The following is a 19852-nucleotide window of genomic DNA, read 5'->3' on the forward strand; positions in this document are numbered from 1 at the left end:
GCACTCCATGGCTTAGGACCGGGGTACTTACGAGACCGCCTTCTGCCACCAATAGCCTCTCACCGCCCAGTACGCTCCCATAGAGAGGGGCTTCTCAGGGTGCCGTCAGCCAAACAATGTCGACTGGCGGCCCCCAGGGGGAGAGCCTTTTCTGTGGGGGCACCCACCATCTGGAACGAGCTCCCCCCAGAGATACAGAAGATTCCGGATCTGCACACTTTCCACCGTGCCCTCAAAACATTCCTGTTTCAGCAGGCCGGCCTGGCCTAACTTTCCCTTTATATTGCTTTTTGATTTTATTTTAAACTGGGATGTCTTGAATTTTCTAGGACCAGAATGTTTAGTATATTTTAATTGGTTTTTTATTATTAACGTTTGTATTACATGTATTTTTATCGTTCGCTGTTCACCGCCCTGAGTCCCTTAGGAATAGGGCGGTATATAAATTTAATAAATAAATAAATAAATAAATAAAATAATATAAGATGACTGACAGGAGGCACATGGCACTTCGTATATACCCTGGTTTTCCAACTCAATTTTATCCTTAGGGTTTCTCACCATCATCGATATTTTTATATCTGTACGGAACACTGTTTTTATTTTTTGTTTCCGTAATATCTTACTAATTTTATCGGTGGTCCCTTTTATATAGGGCAGGATGGCAGTTCCCATATTCTGTTCTTCTTCTGGGGTTTTGCTCTGTCCTACTGTCCCTTGTTGGATTATAGTTCTAATTCTATTTTCATGGAACCCATTTTCCATTAATACTTCTGTGAGGGTCTTAAGCTCTGTTTGTACATGTGCCTCATCTGCTAGACGTTTAGTTCTAGTGATTAAAGTTTTTGCCACTGAACTTATTTGTGAGGGATGATGGTGTGAGTGTGCGTTCAGGTAACGATTTGTATGTATCTTCTTTTGGTAAACACTGTGTCCTAGGGTGCCATCAGTTCTCTTACATATTAGTACATCTAGGAATGGGAGTTGATTTTCCTTCTCCATTTCCATAGTGAACTTTATCTTCGGGTGCATGTTATTCAAGTGTGCTAGAAAATTGTCTAGCTTGTCTTTTCCATGAGGCCAGATGACAAACGTATCATCTACATATCTGAGCCATAATTTTGGTTTATAGATAGTTTGTTCCAATGCTTTAATTTCAAATCCTTCCATGAACAGATTGGCAATAACTGGGGAGAGCGGTGACCCCATTGGTGCCCCTTGCATTTGTTTATATCTTTGCCCTCCGTACATGAAGTAGGTGTTAGATAGGCAATGCTCTGCCAATTCTATGATGTGGTTTGGTGGCTGGTATTTGTTTTTGATCGTTGCTAGAGCTTCTGTAACGGGTACTTGGGTGAATAATGAGACCACATCGAAGCTTACAAGTAGGTCACCCTGCTCTATGCTTTGGTTTCTCAGAATTTCTATGAGATGATTATGAGTTCTGCACATAGGAAGCAATCGATTCTACAAATGATTGTAATTGTTTGGCTAAGAACAACTGCTGTAACATATTAGAATCCCACCTATTGAGTATTACACTACAGTATTAAGTGAATGCAGTATATAGGGACCTGAATTAATATATATGTAAGTATGTGTAAGTAAAATTGTATATTGGTCAGTGACAAAATATGACAAAAGATAAGATCTAGATATAATATAAGACACACAAGAGAAGAAGATAAAATTGTACATTAATAAAATCAGAAAATGGTTTCCTGTGTAGGGCAGTAACAGTTGAAAGAAACTTTGCAACTCTCCTACTAGTATTAGGGTCCTGATCTCACAGAAAGGAACAAATAAAATTGTCCTCAAGGTAGAATGGATTTCTGATGGCATATGAAAGTATAAGGGCGGAATGTATGTTACTCCAGAAAGGGCATAAAAGGAGCACATGGGTTAGGATCTTAGGTTCCCCCAGAGCAAAAGAATGCCCCCATGTATAAGATGCCCCCTGCTTTTCTTACCCAAAATTCAGAAATCTGGAATGCTGCCACATTTAAGTGCCGGTAGATGCTGGCCTTCCCTCCAGTGGGCCTTGGGAACTGATGGAGAGAGACAGGTCTGTTTCAGCACCTGGTGCCCAGATGCCCTTGCTTCCCCCAAGCATTTCTTTGCTAACCTGATTTCCAGGTCCGTCACATTTCTCCATCGTGTTTCATGCCATCGTGTGCAGGGAAACAAATTTGTGGGACTATGTCAGTGTATAAGAGTTCATGAGTTGGAATAGGCATAACAACAAGGTCAGCCAATGGGGGCTGTTTGGTAGCTCAAACAGCTAGGAGCCTGGGCGTGACTTAGCTCAACTGTTCTTTATATAGGAGAAGTCTTGTCTCTGCTGTCCCCAGCCTGTGTTTATACCTACTTACAATCACTTCTCTCTACCATGTTGGAAAAACCAGCATGGGTATTGTATATTTGCCTTATGTGTTATTATATATATATAAAGAAGTTTTGAATCCTGCTGAATTGTCTGATTGTGTGTGCTGCAATAAACTCTAACAGACTAAAAAAAAAGTTCAATCAATCAATTCCAACTTCTCATGAAGAAAAGACCTTGCGAGAAGTTGGAATTGATTGATTGAACTTTTTTTTTAGTCTCACAAACTTGTTTCCCTGCACACAATGGTGAGAAATGCGATGGAGAAACACGACAGAGCTGGAAATCAGATTGGCAAAGAAATGCTTGGGGGAAGCAAATGGAATCTGTACAGTGGTGGGTGGGGCAAGCTCTGCAGTGTGTTGCTCCACTGAAATGGGGAAACAGAGCAGTGGCCAGAAAGAAGTCAGGGTTATCCCCTGCCCTCATGTCCTCTCAGAGTCAGGGCTGCCGTGCTCAGACCTGCTCGCCCCTTCCTTCATTCCTTTGCCACTGGCCATCAGTCCATTCGGCTCTTTTGTACGTGGTGTCTGCCGGAAGGATTTGCCTTGTCACCCCCTTGCAAGCCCCTTGGTCCCTGCCTAGCTCCTTCACTGGCTGACAGGGAGCCAAGATCTGGCTGCCTGCAAAATGGTCCTTTCCAAGACCAGTCCAATCCACGGTCTTTGGAGTGCAGGGGCTGTGAGTCGCCGGTGGGCATAGGCAGAAGCAGCTTTCTGTGGGCAACACTCACTAGGGTACCTGGGGGCTGTAGTGAGGACAGGGGAGGGGAGAGCTGTATGAAGGATCCACGTATGTGCAAGATTGCTGAAGGTCAACTCCCCCTGTGGGTGAGGTCTGCGCTTTCAGCGCTGTTGCTAGGCGGACTGATATGGCTGTCTCCAAAAATGGCAAGGGCTGAGTACAATGACCTCTTTAGAATCAGGCAATCAAGTTGCTTTTGAGACCATCACCGTCCCTTTCCTCCTCCCCTGACTTCTAAAGCAGACAGGTAAATGGCAGTAGTTTCTATTTATGCAACCATAATCTATGAAACTTGCTCCTGGCGAATTCCCTGCCCCATTTTGGTCGCTGTGTGATGTGTTCCAAATGGCCGTATAAGGGCATCTGGGTGGTGGTGGGTGGGGCAAGCTCCGTGGCATTGCACTGCAATGGAGAAATGGGAAATAGAGCAGGCGATGCAAGGGAAGGAGGCTGCTTTCCCTCTTTCTTTTCCCTGCTCCTCCTTCCCTCATGTCAGCTGCTCCATTTCCCATTTTTTCATTGCAGCACCCAGGAGCTAGAGAACGGAGATGGGCCACGCCTTCTCTCGGTCCCCCAAGTATAAGATGCCCCTCCATTTTCAAGTAAATATTTTTTTTAAAAAGTATCATCTTATACATGGAAAAATACAGTATTATTATTTTCCTCCAATAATGCAGAGGGAAAGACATTAAGGAAATCTAAAGAGAAAGTGCTGAACAAGTGATGTTAAATCAATACTTGCTATTCTCATCCTAGAGGCCAGTTATGGTGGCTTAATGTGCTACCATCTAACCAAAGAGCTACATCAAAGGCTCACTGCCTGATTTCAATTTACATTTTTAAACCCCAGGGCCAGGAGGGGGCATTACCTGAGAAACCACACACACATCAGGCGCTTTGGATCCTAGCTTTAGGATTAACTATACCAGGGGTCTGCAACCTTAAACACTAAAAGAGCCATTTGGACCCATTTCCCACAGAAAAGAAAACACCGGGAGCCACAAAACCCTTCCCATGCCTGACTATTTCTTGAGCAGCCACAAAACTAGCATATGTAGTTGAATTAAACATTCTGTTTTCTTCTGAAACTTTTCTTTTCTTGGATTTATCCATGGTTGGCCTACCGGGAGTTGAAAAGCTCAATAAATGGCTTAGGAACGAGGTATTTACAAGACCGCCTTCTGCCACCAGTAGCCTCTCACAGGCCAGTACCCTCCCATAGAGAGGGACTCCTCAGGGTGCCATCAGCCAAACAGTGTCGACTGGCGGCCCCCAGGGGGAGAGCCTTCTCTGTGGGGGCACCTGCCATCTGGAACGAGCTCCCCCCGGAGATATGGAGGATCCTGGACTTACGCACTTTCTGCCGTGCCCTCAAGACCTTTTTATTTCAACAGGCTGGCCTGGCCTAACCTCCTTTTTAATTGTTAATCTTAAATTTGTTTTAAAATAATAGGGGTGTTTTAACTTGTTTGGGCCAAATTATTTAATGGGTTTTTATATTGTTTTTAAATTTTGTATTATATGTGTTTTATCTTTTGGCTGTTCACCGCCCTGAGTCCTCCAGGAGTAGGGTAAGGTGACCAGACGTCCCGCTTTTGGCGGGACAGTCCCGCTTTTGAGCAATTTGTCCCGCGTCCCGCGGCATTTTAAAAAAGTCCCGATTTTTCATTCACAAAAGAAAAAAAAGCTCTTTTTAACTAGGGAATTGTAATAATTGAGATACTATTAATTGTATACTTTGTTGAAAGCAGAAATGGTTAAGTTGTGGTTTGGAGGAATATATGGGGGAAATTATTTGGTTTATTATTATTGGTAAATATAATTAATTGATTTGTAAGAAATTGGATTGCATGGAAATAATTGGAATATTCATGTTCATATTGATTAATATACAAAAAAGATAGTTATATAACTAATTGATTTATATTAAAATGTTGAATTTGTATTAAACAACTGTATTACATAATTACATAATTAACCAATGTGAGGATGGATATAAAAATAGATGACAATGGGAAGGGGTATAATATAGAATAGAAGGGAAAAATTGAATTTGATTAAGATTAGAGATGAGGATGAAGGGTAATATTGTTTTTTTTAAAAAATAGATGAGGAATAAATATGGCAAAAAGGAAATATAGAAATTGTAAATTTAATTGAAATGACTAAACACTGTTTAAATTTGTGAACCAGCCAAATATTCTGTTCAAAGAAAATACATTGTATGTTTGTATGTGTGTTTCTAATTATTGCTATTTATTCATATTCTCTTTTATTCTTTAAAGTTTAACAATTCATTCTTTATCTTAATATCTTTATATTTGTTTGGGATTGGCATTCTTCCCTTTCATCTTTTTTATTGTACAGCAATCTTTCTCCTCAAACCTACCACCTCTCTTTTCTTTCCTTCTTACTTTCTCTTCCCCCCACCCTCTTCTTCTCCTCCCTATTTCCTCTTCCTTTCTCCTTCTCCTCCTCTCTTCCTACCTCTCTTACCCTCACTCCTACTCTAATTTCCCTTCCCTTCCTTCATCCCTCTCTATTACTGTATCCTTTTATGCATATGGACTACTCAGAGGGCTGAAAAAGTTATTTTTGACTGGTCCTCGCACTTTTGACCAGTCCTCGAACTTACGACTGTCCTCACATTTTACATTTTTGCCCTATCTTGTCATCATGGTGAAGAGAAGCAGTTGTGAAATGAGTGACATGGTTGTTAAAAATGCTGCACGGGCATAAATGTGAGGATGGTCATAAGTGTGAGGACCAGTCAAAAGTGCGAGGACCTGTCAGAAATGACTTTTTTCAGCCCTCTGGTTAGTCCTTTTGTGCATATGGACTACTCAGAGGGCTGAAAAAGTTATTTTTGACTGGTCCTCGCACTTTTGACCAGTCCTCGAACTTACGACTGTCCTCACATTTTACGTTTTTGCCCTATCTTGTCACCATGGTGAAGAGAAGCAGTTGTGAAATGAGTGACATGGTTGTTAAGAATGCTGCACGGGCATAAATGTGAGGATGGTCATAAGTGTGAGGACCAGTCAAAAGTGTGAGGACCTGTCAGAAATGACTTTTCAGCCCTCTGAGTAGTCCCTATACACATAGCCATGGCCACCCGGTCACATGACCAGCTAGCCACGCCCACCCAGTCACATGGCCTCCAAGCCACGCCCACACAATAAGCCACGCCCACAATGGTGTCCTTCTTACCAATGTTAAAATCTGTTCACCTTACCCTATACACATAGCCATGGCCACCCAGTCACATGACCAGCTAGCCACGCCCACCCAGCCACATGACCAGCTAGCCACGCCCACAAAATAAGCCACGCCCACAATGTCCCTCTTTACCAATGTTAAAATCTGGTCACCTTAGAGTAGGGCGGTATATAAATTTAATAAATAATAATAAATAATAATAATAATAAATCAAATGCCGGCGGATGTCACACATTGGTGATTGTGACACATATTTGAGTGACAGGGAGCCGCAGCAGAGGGTGAAAGAGCCACATGTGGCTCCAGAGCCGCAGGTTGCTGACCCCTGAACTATACAAATGAAGCAAGAAAGTTTTAAAAAAATCAATATAACATTTAGGGAAATAGGAAAAGTGATTTTAAGAACACCAGGAACCTTACATCAATTTCAAATCTCTACAATTGATATTTGGTAAATCCTTTATTTGGGAAAAATCCCATGGATATTAGCAGGGAGTGTTGTGAACAATACAGAAGAGTGCTATGTTGTGAATCCTTGCTGTACCTTTTAATCATGTAGTTACAACAAACATTTATTTTTTCTCATGATTCAGGGAGATTTGACTTGCAGCTTTCACTTATGCAAACCTGTCAGGAAACATATTACGAAGACAAATGCAGGGAAATGTGAAGAACATTTAGCTAAAGAATAAATACTGCAGCTAATCCCTAGTGCACTAGCCTAGTTTTGGAATTGTTGAAAAATCCTGATCTCCCATTTTGGGACAGCACATTTGTATACTTCCTCTTCTCCCTTTCTTTATGCACATGGAAACAAGCTGTTGCTATGGCAATTGCTGTAACATCACAAATGCGATACAACCATTTAAAAATGACTAATTGTTCTACACTTTAAACTGTAGGCAAAATGCCCAACATACTTGAAATAGATCATTGTATTCAACAAATCCAAAACAAAAGGATTTATTTTCAACATTTCAGTCATTAACATTTCTTGTACTGTAGTGAGGGGTGGCTTGATCTGCCTCTACAGATGGAAGGGGGTTTTGCATCTCCAAGTGTTGTCAACTGTTTCCTGAGCCCTTGAGGAGTCCATTTCTGCAGGGTGGGGGGAACCCCAAATGGAATGGTGTGAAAGCACAAGATGGTCCTGTTGCTGGGAGAAGCAGCACAAATGGGAGCCATGTGGCTGAGGAGCCAGGAGCAGCGGCAGTGCAGCAGACGGGAGAGCTGACAGCGAGAGGCAGCACAATGAAGCAGATCCTGAGAGGAGTGTGCAAAGCAACGGGAGAGCATCGGTGCAACCGGAGGCTGATAGTGTTGGTGGAGCATTTCAGCACAGCGGATCAGTGAACCGGTGACTGAGAACAGCAACAGAACAGTGTGGGAGACCAACAAGCGATGGGGGGGGGGGTGGGACTGAGAAAAGCAGGGAGAGCTGAATACCCAATAGTGGCAGGAGAAAAACAAGTAAGAAAGGAGGATAAAAAGACAACACAGGACACAAGGCAAAAGAAAATCAAAGGCAAGTAGGCAAACAGAATACATAAAGGCAGAGAAGTAAGAGATAAATCAAGCCCACAAGAAAGTAGGGAGGGAAAGGATCACAAGAAGGAAGGGACAATCAAAGAATATTCCAGTAGAGGCTAAGAATGATCCTCACACCTAAGCCCACTCAACACTAAAAAATGTTTAAATTGGACAAACTAAATGATCTGCTACCCTTAAAATTTTAAACTAGACAATTTGAACTGTAGAACTTTAAATCCTTAAACTAGGCATTCTTTAAATGTTAGAACTTTAAACTTTAGCTAGACTTGAGTCCCCCAAATTTTAAATTTTAAACAATGTTAGAACATCTGTATCCCAAATTGGACATTTTTCCCTTTTAAAAATCTGTGGTAAAACCCTCTACACTTTCACTCTCAATTTTTTGTAAACCCACTCAGGGAAGAAGAAACTGATGCTATTGTGATCTGCAGAACATGTTCCATGTATATACTTATGCCCATAGAATACCCAATACCCATATGTACCAAATGTACATTTATCAAGTTACTAGAAGAAAAAGTAAAGGGTCTAGAGGAAACTCTAACTACTCTGAAACTCGACCTACAAAATGAGAAACCCCAAACCTTGCAAAAAGAATATGCCCAAACTGAACATAATAATGACCAAACAACTTCTACAAGAGTTGACCCCTTAGAGGAAGAAGACAGATGGAAACATGTCACTCATAGAAAAAAACACAAACCTAGTTCAAAACCCTATCCAAACCAAACCACTCTGAAGCAGCCCCACTGGTGCTAAGCAATCAATATCATGGACTCTCACTAGAAAAAAAAACATGCAGACACATAGAGAAGAAGCACCATCAAGTGTCCCTAAAAAAGTAGCACCACCAAATATGATAGAGAGAAAAACACCACAAACCTCCCTAGGAAAAAAAAGGTGAGTGTTGGTGATAGGAGATTCAATTCTCAAGGGAACAGAGCCTGCCGTCTGCAGACCAGACAGTCAATCTAGAGAGGTATGTTGTCTCCCTGGAGCTAAAATCAAAGATGTGGCTGAGATCCTAACCAAAATAATAAAACCAACAGATTATTACCCCTTTCTACTACTACATGTAGGGACAAATGACACAAAAAAAGACTTGAAAACAATATTGAATGATTATGAGCAGCTAGGCAAGAAAGTCAAGGACTTAGGTGCACAAGTAGTTTTTTCATTTGTATTGCCAACAAAAGGACAACATCCAGCAAGAGAACAAAGAATTCTAGAAGTGAACCACTGGCTAAAGGGTTGGTGTCACCAAAAAAACTTTAGATTCCTGGACCATGGTCTGTACTACCTCCAAGATGGGCTTTTGGCAAGAGATGGGTTGCACCTCACAAAGACTGGGAAGAATATTTTTGGAAAATGACTGGCTCAATTTATCAGGAGGGCTTTAAACTAAAATTGAGGGGGAGGGTGGCCAGTCTATGGGATCTCCAGGACCTAATTTCAAACAAAAACCCCTAGAAAGCAAGTCAAATAATGAGGTAAGGAGGGATGGGAAGGAAGACAAACTCAAATACCAAATAGGAGACATAGGAAGCATACCCAGAGTCAGGCATAAAGACCTCAAGTGCCTATATACAAATGCACAAGGTCTGGGGAGTCACTGCGTTTTTGTATTTACCAGATGAGCTCCTATTTTTGGACTCTCAGACTTACCGTAGTTTGCCAAGTTCTTATCAGTAACTGATACTGCACATGTCTACATTCCTTCACTTTCTTCTAAAACTTTCTTTGTTCTCTTGCCAAGAGGTCCGGCCACAGAGGTGGCCGGCAGGAACGTTGCCAAGATGTAACTAGTTAGATTAGTGAGATGTTTTATTTTCTTTATAACAAATAAATGAGTTTTTCTTAGAAAACATATCTTCGGGTTTATTTTCTCAAGTATACTCCAAGGGAAAAGCCTCTATTCATTCTCTAAATCAAGGTGCGATTACCCAGAAGCAGAATGGGATTAATTGCCACCCTGACATGGGGAACAAACAGGGTGAACTTGAACTATTAATACACAAAGGTAGATATGAAATAGGAATAACAGAAACTTGGTGGGATGAAACCCACGACTGGAACATACTGATAGAATGATACAAATTCTTCAAAAAAACCAGACCCCATAAAAGAGGAGGTGGAGTTGCACTGTATGTAAAGGACCACTATATTGCTATAGAATTGCACAAAACCGACTTCCAGTGGCACCGTAGGCGTTGAAGATGCTCCTTTGTGAGTGCCAGCCCCGCAATCGCGTAAAGCCACTAGAACAGCGCAAATCAGCTGTCTAGCAGCTTGGAAACTTTCTCCCCGGGAAAAGGGGAAGAAGAGAGCAGACGGGTGTAAGTAGAGCTCCCCAAAGAGCCCCAGGAACAATTCTGGGGCTCGAAGGGTGAGAGCTCCCTGGAAGCCTGACAGAGCTCCAGATCCGGGACATTTCTGCTTTAAGCAGAACAAGATGCCACGACCACCCCTGCAAACAACGCTTTGAATAAAACATTGGATTTGGAAGCAGGCTGAGCAAAGCCAGGAGAGATCAGATTTGCAAGTACTGAACTTTAACTCCAAATGTGTATTACTTCCTTCTGAGTTATTAAGAGAAGAAAGTGAAAGCAAGATGGCGATTGAGTTTTAATGGGGCATGAAAGTGAAAGTTAAAAGGAAAGTTTTGTTTAGCGCTGGCAGCCCCTGTCTAAAACTAGAGATCTTTGCTTTGAAAGAAAGAAGATTTAAAGGCTAAAAAGACCATAGTAGTGAATTTAAAAAAGGATTGATATTATTTAAGGACTGGAAATTTTTGTACCTGGTGGATTTGTTGTTCTGGTTGCTGTATAAATTCAAATTGAAAACTAAAAATGGCTTCAAAACAAATAAAGACTGTTGCCTCTAAAAGCACTGGGAGCTCGCCAGCTCAAATGTCCAAATTGCAATCTCTCTCTATTCCAACAGAACCACCAATATTAACACTTGAAATGTTGCAGGAAGCCCTTAGAACACAAGCCTCTGTTACAGAGAAAAAAATTACTTCTGTGTTTGAGGATAAAATTTGAGATGTCGCTGATGAGATGGCTGAAATTAAAGAGTTTATTCAAAATCGAAATCAGGAAATTAGAGAAGATATTGTCATGGCAGTCCAAGGTCTGGCAAGCCATATTGAATCATTAGATGAAAAAGTGGAAGAAATTAAGCAGTCTAATGTGAATTTAGAAAATAAAATAGGAGCGGTTCAGAATAAGATGGAAAGAGCAGAGGCTGATGTAACAATGATACAATATAGAGACATGGAATTTGCTTTGAGAATAAGAGGTCTGAAGGAAAATAAGCAAGAGAATTTGAGAGAGATTTTTGCAGAAGCCTTTGCACAGATAATGGGAGAACAAAAAGCAAATTTTGAATGGCAAATTGACAAAATTTATCGTATCAATTCATGGGTTGCCAGACAGAAACATTTACCAAGAGATATTGTAGTCTATTTTACTACAAGGAGGATACGTAATGAAATTTTACAAGCCACTTTTAAAAACAAACTTCAAGTGGAGGGGCAGGAGGTTTTAATATTGAAAGAAATCCCCCCCAAAATGTTGAGAGCCAGAAGGGAGTATGCCTTTCTGGTGGAAGAACTCAGAAACCATCAGATACAGTACAGATGGGAGGTTCCAGCTGGACTAGTGGTGAACTATTCAGGAGAAAGATATCGTCTTAATTCAGTGTGGAAGGCAAGAGATTTTTACACCAATGTTCTAAAGGCTGGATGCCCACAGTCCCCAGAAGCTAGAAGGAAGACGAAAGCAGAGGGGGTAAGAAAGGGGGAGAAGGAAGAATTGCTGGCACAGGCCCAAAGGGGAGCTTTGATTATTCAAGAAGATTTAATACAACTTTCGACTACTGCTCAAGCTTTGGAGGTATTTGAAAAAATAGAAGAACCTAAGGATCAAAGACAGACCCGAGCGGCAGCCAAGCATCAAAAAGAATTAAGAGTGCAGCAACTCCAGATGACAAGTCAAGAAACTACAAAAACAGAAGCAGTGGGAGGAGCAAGGCCAAAAAGCAAAATGCATGGAGATTTCCAGCAGATGCTCCAGAAGCTTCAGGGTGCCAAGAATAGCAACTAGATTTCTGACTTGGAATGTTAATGGCTTAAATTCACCACAAAAGAGGAGAAAAATATTTCATTACCTGAAACAGTTTAAAAATGAAGTAATCTGTCTACAAGAGACTCATATTAGAATGAAAGATCAAAAATATTTAATAAATGCAAGGTTAGGTACACATTTTGTTGCATCTGCTCCAGAGAAGAAGAATGGTATAATTATATACCTAAAAAAGACTTAATTGCTAAACTAATTGAAGCAGATGATCAAGGAAGATTCATAGCAATTGAACTTTTAATAAAAGGGGAAAAATACTTTTAATTGGAGTATATGCACCGAACCAACAACAGGAAAAATTTTACAAGCTTTTACATTCCAAGTTACTACAATGAGATTATAAATCATGCATTTTATTGGTTGATTGGAATGGAGTTTTGGACACTAAAAAAGATAAGAAGGGTCTCTTGCAAAATATCTCAACACATGCCAGATTGCCAAAATCGTTTTTTGAAATGAAGGATTTATATGGAGTTGAGAGATATCTGGCGAGAGAGGAACTCTGAAGAAAAAGATTTTACTTTTTTTTCTGATAGACATCAATCTTTTTCTAGGATTGATTTCATATTAATTACTAATGATCTCTTTTCTAGGGTGAAGAAGAGGAAGATATGTCCAAGAGTTTTAACGGATCATAGTCCAGTTTGGATGGAATTAGAGAATGGAAAGGGATTTAAGAGGTCTTGGAAGTTAAATGAAAATCTGTTTAGATATGAGGAAAATGTAAAAGAATGTAAAAAATTTATGAAAGAATTTTTCATTATGAATATGCATAAGGGTACATTTATGGAAATGGTTTGGGACGCAAGTAAAGCATATATGAGAGGTATTTTGATATATTTGAATAATAAACATAGACATAAACAGGAAAAAAAAGGAAGGACTTAGAAGAGGAAATCAAAAAAAAAAAAAAAAGAACAAGCTTTGATATTGAACCCAGCAGACAAGAAAATAAAAGAGGCAATAAACTTATTGCGAGGGCAATTTAATATGTTAATGGCAGATCAGGTTGCAACTAACTTGCAATATGCTAAACACAATATTTTTTGCAATGCTAACAAACCAGGGAGATGGTTAGCATATCTGTTAAGGAAAAAACAAAAGTCACAGACCATAGAGAAAATAGAATATAAAGGTAAAGAGGTTTATCAGCAAAATATGATTAAAAAAGCATTTTTAGAATTTTATACGAGGTTGTATGCTAGTGATAAAATTCAAAGTATAGATATAGATAGATTTCTACAGAAAGAGAATATTTCTATAATTACAAAAGAGCAAAGGGAGGGTTTAACTCAACCGATAACTTCTGAGGAAATTATGTTTGCAATTAAGCAGTTGAAAGTGGGTAAAGCCCTTGAGACGGATGGTTTGACAGATGCTTATTACAAATACTTGCAGTTAGAAATGGTGGGACCACTTAAGGAATTATTTACTAATATACAATCTGGAGGAGATGTACCCCCATCTTGGAGGACAGCTTTTATTTCTCTGATTCCAAAGGAGGATCAAGACCATACCCAGCCAAAAAATTACAGGCCCATATCACTTTTAAATACAGATGATAAGATTTTTGCTAAAATACTAGCAAATAGATTAATGACAGTCATGCAACAAATGATTCATAATGATAAAACTAGTTTTATAAATGGTAGACAAATGAAGAGTAATGTAAGGCAAGTTGTTAACCTATTAGAGTATTTGGGGAAGAACAACCAAGTCCCTGCGGTGCTAATATTTCTTGATGTGGAGAAAGCATTCGATTGATTGAATTGGCATTTCTTATTGAAAATAATAGAAAAGATGCAGTTTGGAGAATATTTTACACAATTTATTAAGGCAATATATCAGAAACAAACAGTGCAAATAATAATTAATGGTAGTTTAACAGATACTTTTAATATAGAAAAAGGAACAAGACAAGGATGTCCCTTGTCTCCATTATTGTTAATTTTGACTTTGGAATTTTTGTTGAGTAAAATACGTGGGTCAGATAAAATAAAGGGAATTAAAATCAGGCAGTATGATTACAGATTACGAGCATTTGCAGATGACTTGGTTGTTACTTTAACCCAACCATTACAGTCGGTTGTAGGTTTAATGGATATAATTAATCAATATGGACAAGTATTTGGATTTAAAATAAATGCAGGGAAAACGAAGATAATAACTAAAAACATGATTACAAATCAAAAAGAAGAATTAGAAAGACTAACAGGATTTGAAATAGTAAAAAAAGTTAAGTATTTAGGGGTCTATATTACGACATCAAATGCGAAATTATTTAAACATAATTATGATCCGTTGTGGCAAAAAATACAGAGAAAGATGGAAAATTGGAAAAAATTACAATTATCTTTGTTGGGAAGAATAGCAGCAGTAAAAATGAATGTTTTGCCTAAGTTTTTATTTCTTTTTCAAATGATACCAATACTTAAAAAAGATGAAAATTTGAAGATATGGCAGAAGGGTATTAATAATTTTGTTTGGGCAGAAAAGAGACCGAGAATAAAGCAAAAAATAATGCAGGATACACGTGAAAGAGGAGGTCTCAAAATGCCCAATTTAAGATTATATTATGAGGCAGCTGCCATATCAGCAATTAGTGACTGGCTGAATTCAACAGAAGAAAGAATATTGAATATTGAGGAATATGATTTGGTTTACGGTTGGCATGCTATTTATTATATGATAAGAAAGTGGATAGGACTTTTAAAAGTCACATATTAAGGAATGCTTTATTGCGTGTCTGGAAAAAGTATCAGTATAAATTAAATGATAAAGTTACCAATGTGGGCAATACCCAGACACGCGATAGAGAACATAAGTGTAGAGCAAAAACAAGATGTGACTACTTATAAAGAGCTTCTTAATAAGGAAAGAGGTATACTACAATTAAAATCTTTGAATCAATTAAGAGAAGAAAAGATAATTCAAACATGGTTTCATATGGACAGCTGCAAGCTAGATGGAGAGAAGATCAGAAAACTGGTATTTTGCAGAATGAGGAGAACTTGGTAAAACAAATTACAGACCAAAGTCAAATGCATATAAAAAGGTTGTATAATGCATTGGTAGAAATAGATTCAGAAACGGAGTTAGTTAAGGACTGTATGATAAAATGGGCACAAAATATTGAAGAACCAATAATGATGGAAACGTGGGGAAAAATACGGGTTAGAAATGTAAAGTTTAGAACTTCCGGTTTGCTGTTTGTCGCTGCCAGATGTTCCTTTGGGATCGTCAGCTTCCATCGCCTGTCAGAGCCGCCTTCACAATGGAATGGCGGCTCGAAAAAACTCTGTTTCCATGAGGAAACGGAGATAGAGTCGGCAGGGGTGGGTAGAACTCTCTGCAGAGTCCCAAAAGTTTTTCTTTTACTTTTGGGACGGAGCGGATGAGATGCCCCGCATCCCCAACCGCCGCTCCGGGCTTTGGGAGACCTCTGCTGATGCAGAGCCAGGCGTCAAAAGCAAGCCTGCAAATTTAACAGACTACTCAAAGAAAATGTGAGCTGGACCTGTAATACTGAACCGCAAGTATTTTACTGATTTTTTAAAAAAAATTACTTAAGAGAGAGGAGGAAAAGAAAGAGGGAAAAAAGCCTTTTAAAATGGCGTCGGCTGGAGGAGAGGCTGAAAGGGAAAGTCCTTCCGTTTTTTATTACTACAATGTAGCGGAATAAATACCACTGGCTACATTTGTAGACAAAACTTCGCTCCTGTGTCTTTTTCTCCTTTTTTTTCCCTTGGAGACCTGATATTGTTGTTGATTGGAAAGAAGCCTTTCTTGCTTTTTTTTTTAACAAAGCCTGCCTGGGCGGAAACATGGCACTGAGACTCATAAAGTCAGACAAACAAGAAGGGGGGGGATTCCCCCACCAACAACTTAAAGGAACAAGTTTTAACTCTTCAGTCTCAGAAACCTGATTTTAATATAATAGAATTTTTTATAGAGGAGATTGAAAGAAGGGAGGAGATTGTGAACCAGCAACTTGAAAAATTTAAGCAGGAAATTAAAGAATTGGTGAAATCTAAGTTTGATTTTTTGGAGAAAAAACTCTCAAAAGTGGCTAATGGTTTTACAGAATTTATGATACAGTTGGACACAAATACTAATGTACTAGAGTCTAAAATGGAAGAAATTCAAGATAAATTGGACAATAGAATTCAAAAAATTGAAAATGATTTGACAAACACTCAGGATAATAGCTTAGAAGAAAAACCTAAAATGGATGCTGATCAAAAGTATGGTAATGCAGAAAATCTGCAACAGAAGATTGAAAAAGAGATTTTAATGGTACAATATAATTTCACAGAATATGCGATAAGATTAAGAGGTTTGCAGGAAAATAATAGAGAGGATTTAAGGAAAATATCTTCTGAATTTCTAGCTGGGATTCTAAAGGTTCAACCTGACGAAGTGTTTTGTAGGATTGACAGAGTTTATCGAATTAACTCCTGGATTGCCAAGCAAAGGCAATTGCCTAGAGATGTGGTGATTTATTTTACAGACAAAGAAATTAGGAATAATATCGTGCAAAATTCCTTCAATTCTAATTTGCAATTGTATGGAAAAAAGATTTGGATTTACAAGGAACTCCCACCTAAGATATTGATGGAAAGGAAGAAATTTGGTTTTCTGGTGATTGAGTTAAAAAAGAGAAATATTCCATTCAGGTGGGATGCCCCAGTTGGTATTATATTTAGATACCAAGGAGAAAGATATCAGCTAAATACTGTTGAAAGAGCGGAAGAATTTTATCAAAATAGGTTGAAAATGAACTTAACATCTTCAGGTATAATACAGGATAAGCAGAAGGAGCCGGAAATAAAGGTAAAATATCGAATTACAGAGACTGTACCAGATGAATTGCCTTTGGATTTATTGGATACCCCAGCTGGACTATCTACAAATTTGAGAGAAGTGGCATCTAACCTTAATGTGATGACTTATCAAAGCAAGGATAAGCATGGAAACCAATTAGGGGATATACAAGGGATAAAAAAGAAACATGAGATACAAAAACAAAACCAGCAAGACCAATCTACAAAGCAGAATAAAAACCGACCAGATGATACACAATTTGTAGAAAGGAAACCAGGATGGAAACCAAACCCACAAAAAGAAAAGAAAAAAAAAAGAAATAGGTGGCATAAAAATAGAAATTTCTAAATCAGGCAACAGTGAAGCCAGTGACTTTAAAAAATGAATGATTATGTGTAAACATGGAAGAGGCGGCGTATTGGTTAATATCATCCTGAGGATTGTGGCAGATCTCTGCATGGCCGTAATTTGGGGACGTGAAACGAGCCTTAACCTGACGGATTTGAATTATCCACTTTGGAATTTCTTTTTGTGTTGATAAACATATTATATTATCTTGAATCACAAGGCAAGAGAATTATGCTGGGGCATGCAGAAGATCGGGTTGTTACCCACTACGATGATGGGAATTAATAATCCTGATGAAACCCATAATTATTACTATATGGAATATAATTATAATGTCACTCGGGTGGTTGTTTTTTACTTTTATACATATAAGAAGATATTTACTACTGATGGGGGCAGATATGATTGAAGATCCTGAATAAACTGTTGCACCAGCAAGCTATGTTACCCGATTATGGATGTTGGTTCTACCAATCCAGTGGAAAGACCTCAAAGAAGATACTATATGGATTATAAATTTAAAGTCATTGTCTTTTCTTTTTTTTTTATTTAGATATAATGGAAAATATAGACATATATTTTTATGTGGGCAGTGAATCAAAGATATTAAGAAATGTTGTGTATGGTAATTTTGTATGATAGTGGGTGAATAAGCTAGTTAGTAGATTGATTAGTCTAAGAAAAGGGATTTTTAAGTGATATATTTAGGGGAGTGGAGGAAATGGATAGAGTGGAATAAATGTTAAACTAGATTTTATGGGGAAGGCCGCTTTGAAATGTTATAGTAATATATATAGAAGATTAAATGTTAAAGTAGGACTTATCGTATAGTTAAGTGGAGAAGTTATTCTATAATGTTATAGTATAATGTCTTTTTTTTTTCCTTTCTTTTCTCTTTTCAGAAATGTATGGATAAAGGGGGATGTTATAATAGTAATAATATTTTTAGTAAGTAAAGGTCAATATTTAGAGGAGGGAGTAAGTAATCTGTTATGAATTAGGTTTTTTTTTTTTGTTATGAAGAAGTCACAGGGGGGGATGGGTGGGGAGGGGGGGTTAAGGAGGGGGAGGGTGAGGGGGAAAAAAGGGGGGGAAATTTGTATTTGAAAACTTTTTCAATAAAAAAAAAATGTAAAGTTTATACAAGCCCAAAACTTAAGAGAGAATTTTTATAAAATGTTTTATAGATGGCATCTAAATCCTAAAAAGCTAGCCTGTATGTATCCAAGTTTGCAACCTAAATGTTGGAGATACGAATGTGATGATGCCACGTATTATCATATATGGTGGACATGTAAAAAAATTAAGGCATTTTGGATAAAAATATGGTAGATTATCCAAAATATTCTCAAGAAGAAGATAAAATTTACTCCACAGTTCTTTCTGTTGGGTATAATTACAGATTGTACGAGTGTATACTATAGGCCACCCAATCAAGCAGAAAAAATAGATATCCTTTTTGCCAACCAACTAACAAACATATGTAGGAAACACACTACAATAGTAATGGGGGACTTCAATTACCATGATATCAATTGGAAAACTAATTCTGCACCAAGTGAAAAATTAAATAGGTTTATAACCAACCTAACTGACAACTTTGTTGTCCAAAAGGTAAGGAGGGAAGTAGAGGTACAGCCATTCTGGACTTAATACTTACAAACAGAAAAGAAGTTCTGAGGGAGATGAAAAGCTGGAAAAGACACCTGGAGAGCAGTTGGAGGGCCAGCCTTTCTGAATCTGACTGAACACTGGTAAGGTCTCATATTAAGACCTACCTAGTGGTAATAAAAGTGGCAAAATGTAATTATTTTTCCGCTCTTATTGCATCATCAGATAATTGCCCGGCTCCCTGCTCCACCAGGGAGCGCGGGAGGACCCCTTGGAGGGCAGGGCCGAGGACTTTGTGCAGTATCTGTATGACAAAATTGCTCAGATTCGGGAAGACTTGGGCTCTGACTGGGTAGATTCAGGAGGGATGATGGAGGCAGGTCTTGAGAATATTACCTGGGAAGAGTTTGACCCTGTGACTCCCGAAGACATGGACAGGATTCTGGGTAGTCTGAGAGCGGCCACATGTTTATTGGACCCGTGTCCCTCCTGGTTGGTGCTGGCTTCTTGGGAGGTTTCACAAGGCTGGCTCCAGAGTATTATTAATGCTTTATTGAGTGAGGGTGACTTTCCCGCCACCTTGAAAGAGGCGGTGGTGAGGACTCTCCTCAAGAAGCCTTCCCTGGACCCGGCAGTGCTAGCGAATTATCGTCCAGTCTCCAACCTTTGCTTTGTGGCAAAGGTTGTTGAGAGTGTGGTGGCGCGACAGCTTCCCCAGTACCTGGATGAAATGGTTTATCTAGATCCGTTCCAGTCGGGCTTCAGGCCTGGGTACAGCACGGAAATGGCATTGGTCGCGTTGGTGGATGATCTCTGGAGGGCTCGGGACAGGGGTTGTTCCTCTGTCCTGGTCCCATTAGACCTCTCAGTGGCTTTTGATACCATCGACCATGGTATCATGCTGCACCAGTTGGAAGAGTTAGGGGTGGGAGGCACTGTGTTGTGGTGGTTCTCCTCCTTTCTCTCTGACCTGTCGCAGTCTGTGTTGACAGGGGGACAGAGGTCGACCCCAAGGCCCCTCATATGCGGG

Source organism: Pantherophis guttatus, chromosome 3 (assembly GCF_059756535.1).
Source record: "Pantherophis guttatus breed Tessera chromosome 3, ASM5975653v1, whole genome shotgun sequence".
Classification (NCBI taxonomy): domain Eukaryota; kingdom Metazoa; phylum Chordata; class Lepidosauria; order Squamata; family Colubridae; genus Pantherophis; species Pantherophis guttatus.